This window comes from Dama dama, chromosome 33, assembly GCF_033118175.1.
Source record: "Dama dama isolate Ldn47 chromosome 33, ASM3311817v1, whole genome shotgun sequence".
Lineage (NCBI taxonomy): Eukaryota > Metazoa > Chordata > Mammalia > Artiodactyla > Cervidae > Dama > Dama dama.
In genome coordinates this window covers 42,706,994-42,711,701 of record NC_083713.1, presented here as the reverse complement: position 1 = coordinate 42,711,701, position 4,708 = coordinate 42,706,994, and the positions used below count along the sequence as shown (strand labels likewise).

Genomic DNA, 4,708 nt, shown 5'->3' with positions numbered 1-4,708 from the left:
ATGGACTGTAGCCCACCAGGTTTCTCTGTCCATGGGATTTTTCAGGCAAGAATACTGGAGTGGGTTGCCACTGCCTACTCCAGCATATCTTGCTGGATTGAACCCACATCTCTTGCATTGGCAGGTGGATTCTTTACCACTGAGCCACCTAGGAAACCCCAATGGAATATACTCAGTACTGAAAATGAAAGAGCTATCAAGTCATGAAAAGACATAGAGGAACTTTAAGACCATATTACAAAGTGAAAGAAGCCAATCTGAAAATACTAAACAGCATAAGATTCCAACTATATGACATTCCAAAAAGGCAAAATTATGGAGACAGTAAAAACAGCATTGGAATTGCAACTAATCCTTATAGTCAAATGGTCTCTTTCAAGTGGAATATATCTCATCTGCATGGAACTTTAATACTATTTTATCTATTTAAATTTATATTTGTATAATATAGTTTTTATTTGCCGAAATTGAAAACTTTATTCCTTCAGTTTATTGTTGAAAAATTGGAGCATGGATTATACAGCACTCAAATTGAGGCACTTAAAACTTCCTTAAGTTTGGTCACATTGCATCAAAAATTAATAAATTACCAACTAAGCCAATCTATCTTAATTTGACCATTTAAAAGAAGCAGTAGAGAGATATACTTGTTATATAAAAATGGCAAATCGCAAAGTGGGGGAAAAAAGCCTTTTGGAAGAATATATTAAGTCCAAAAATGAGGTAACTAAGATTCTTCTCATACCGCATCTCATAAATATGACTTCAACTATTGACATTATCTGATCTCAGTATCCTTACTGGTAAACTCTAATTGACATTAAAATGAAAGGGGAGGAGCTATGTCTGCGAACAGACCCTTGAGGATCAAGGCAGCTCCCAGAGTCAGCCTTTTGGTTCAGGCCGCTCCCCGCACCTAGATCTCTAGGATGCCTTCTTCTGCATACGCCTCACCCCAGTGTCACAGCCCATCTTTGCCTTTGAATGGGAAGATCCAGTCGGGAGCACCAAACAACAGCTCATCTGGACTCCCCCACAAAGGTTTAAGAACTCCCCAGCCATCTTTGGGGAAGCCTTGGCTTCTGACCTGGACTCATTCCATCCGGAAGAGTGTGGATGTCGGCTCCTACAATACGGGGATGACCTGCTGCTGGCTGCATGAGACCAAGGAAAAATGCTGGAAAGGGACAAATGCACTGCTCCAGCTGTTGATGGAAGCAGGTTACAGGGTGTAGAAGAAGGCACAGATCTACAAAGAGGAGGCCCAGAGTTGTGAGATGGTGGAATGAACCAACCAGACACTTAAAGAGACTCTCCAAGTGGATCAGAGAGACTGGCTGCTCCTGAGTGGACTTTCTTCCAATGGCTCTGCTCAGACTCAGGATGACCCCACAGTCCCAAGGCTATTCTCCATATGAAATTGTGTATGGGAGGCCTCCTCCCATAATAAAACAGGTGTCAACAAATTTGCCTCAGTTAAAGTTGCAGGTATTGTCCCTTGGATCCATCATAGGAGGGTGAAGAGAGCATACCATGCAGACCCAGAAAACGCTGAGTGGACTGCACAGAGGGACCCCACTGACCCTCGAGAGACTAAGACTATCCTTAAGAAGAAGGAAAAGAAGATCCCGGATGAGCCCCTCCTCAGGATGAAGTCACACAATCAACTCCTGCTGCTTGGCCTCATCAACGTGATTTTGAATTTAACTTCCGACAATGTTTTCGTCTCATGGGCACATTCCTACGCGGACTTCCAGAACACCTACAACTGCTGGGTATGTGGGGCTATGCCTCTGTCTGTGATGGATGGACTTCCTTGGTGGGTGACACCGCTCTGCCAAGGAGATTTTAAACCACTCTGCTCTTTTCTGGGATGATAAAAAGAAACTTTCCTCTCTTTTGTCAATCATAACCTCTCCTTGCTCTCTTGGTGTAAGACCTACAGTCAATAGACTCGGGTCATGGGGCTACATTTGATATAAACGCCAGTGTAACAAAAGCCTAACCTACAGCAAGCCCCAGTAAATCTACCTTATTTACATGCTAGGTGGACAAGATCTGTGTTTCAATGGTATGAGTATATTGCTGCCTTTTTCGTACCCTCTATAGGGACAACAAATATTATGATTAAAGTAGAGGCCTTGACTAATTTCACAAACAGGCCCTCATAGATAAAACAGAAGCCATCCAAGCCTTAAATGAAGAGCAAATCTAAATGAGAAAAGCAGTAATTCATAATAAAATGGCTTTGGACATACAGCTGCTCACGGAGGGACCTGTGCTATAATTAAGGTTGAATGTTGTGTATACATTCCTGACTTATCTGACAATGTATCAACTCCTTTAGATGACATGAAAAACCAGGTAAAAGCAATGTCAAATGAAAACATTCCTTTCTGGACTTTGGTCCTATCTTGGGTGAAGGGCGATTGGTAGAAAACTATATTTACCACTGTCATAGTTGCCTTGATAGTTCTGCTTTGTGGACCCTGAATTTTACAATGTATTATGAACTTCGTAACCCGAAGGTTGATGTCATTCTCCCTAATTGGCAGTTGGAGAGCCAGGGTGCAATATATCCCTATGAATGATGCTCATAATATGAGTTAAGAGCATCAAGAGGGGGGAATGAAGAAGGAATTCATAGGGCCTGGACTCCATCTCAGGCCTGTCCTTGCTGATCATGGTTGGCCACCTCTCCAGTGGACCATGAACTCTCTGCTTAATGCCTGTGGGAACGACAATGGAAGGAGAAGACCCCCTCCAGACAGGAGAACCTTGAAGATCGTATCCAGATTACTCATCACCTAAGAGAAAACATACCATAATCACCCCTGCCTCTGGACAGGTCATAAATTTTTTCCGTATCTATCAGGATGTAATCACAGGCTTATCGATTATTAACTGGTTGGAACGTGACCACAGGCTTATTGATTATTAACTGTTTGGAATGTAAGTGCGGGCTTATTGATTATTAACTGTTTGAACACATAACACGTGAATGATGGGGTTATTGTAGTTGTATTTACCCTTCCTTTGTTTATGTAAGTTTCAAGGAATTTGGGGTGGTGGGTTTGGACACGTACACATGGGGTATAAAAGATTTTCACAAATGCTGGTCGGGGTCCTTGGCTAAGAGGAGACTCTGCCTTGGTGCAGTGTAATAAATTGCACTCCACTATCAAAAAAAAAAAAAAAAAAAAAAATGAAAGGGGAAAAGTTCTGAGGAAAGCAAAACATAGCATTCTTGCTCCAATATGTACTTTTTTTCCCTCTAAATTTGCACATAATTGTAGAAGTAGCATAATAACTTATCTTAAGAATCTTCACTCAAGCTCAAAAATCATTAGAAAGGTTATGAATTTAAGTCTTGGCAAATGGACAAATTTGGAGCCTCATAATAAGATCCACAGGTAATCAGCTTATTCCTTGAGAAATGAATATTTAGCGGAAAAAAAAAAAATGGACCCATTTGATTCAGAAGATAATATTCCAAATTTGTTTGCCTCTTATTGAGGATTAGTTTCAAAACTGATCAAAGGGTTATTCCTTAAGAATCATACTTATTAACACCATTCTAAGCTGTTTCTATTCCAAAAATCACACAAGCATTTTCCTGGTATCTTTTCTATTAATTATAAAACAATAGTGATTATTATCATATCATATTTAATCTAAACATAGTAATTATATCAATAAATCTGTAAATTTAGATTTTCAAAAATTCCCCTGATTAAAAGTATTGATTCTTATTCACTTTAGGCTTCTTTCACCTCAAACAACTGTGATAATATAAAACCAACACAAAAGTTAAATATGTCTGAGATATGCGTTGACTGTACTAAATCTAGTAAAGCTAAGATACAACCAAGACAGTACAGCACCATATATGAATGAACACAAAACAAAAATCTTTCACTTACAGCAAAAACCAATCGACCTACAATGACCTTCACTTCTCTTGAAGGAGGAAAGAAGTTATTTTATCAGCAGAGCTAAAACTAAAACTTTATATGCAGAACTGGACAACTACTGCTGATTATTATTCAATCATTACTAACTTACATCATTTAAGTGAGAACCAACAATAAACTGAGCACTGTTCAAGTTTTAATTTCGTATACAAAAAGTTTTCGCTTTAGTCACAGTGTGGTCAAAACTACAAATAGATAGGGGAAAATAATAAGATATTACTTGGACTGTGAGAAAAGCTGAGTGCCGAAAAATTGATGCTTTTGAACTATGGTGTTGGAGAAGACTCCTGAGAGTCCCTTGGACTGCAAGGAGATCCAACCAATAGATCCTAAAGGAGATCAGTCCTGGGTGTTCATTGGAAGGACTGATGCTGAAGCTGAAACTCCAGTACTTTGGCCACCTCGTGGGAAGAGTTGACTCGTTGGAAAAGAGCCTGATGCTGGGAGGGATTGGGGGCAGGAGGAGGAGGGGACGACAGAGGATCAGATGGCTGGATGGCATCACCGACTCGATGGGCATGAGTTTGAGTAAACTCCGGGAGTTGGTGATGGACAGGGAGGCCTGGCGTGCTGCGATTCATGGGGTCGCAGAGAGTCGGACACGACTGAGCGACTGAACTGAACTGAACTGAAGGTGTTAAAATTTTATCAGTTATCTAGTCTGTAATAGAACACCTCATATTTAGTGGCTTAAAACATTAACAAATTGCTATTCCTCACAAATCTGCTTCATA

At 40.3% G+C, this 4,708-nt stretch overlaps 1 pseudogene; it reads left to right on the top strand.

Annotated features, from left to right (window-relative positions):
• Positions 1–718: 718 nt before the first annotated feature.
• On the top strand, positions 719–2,610 carry LOC133051004 (endogenous retrovirus group PABLB member 1 Env polyprotein-like; annotated as a pseudogene).
• The last annotated feature ends 2,098 nt before the right edge of the window (positions 2,611–4,708 follow it).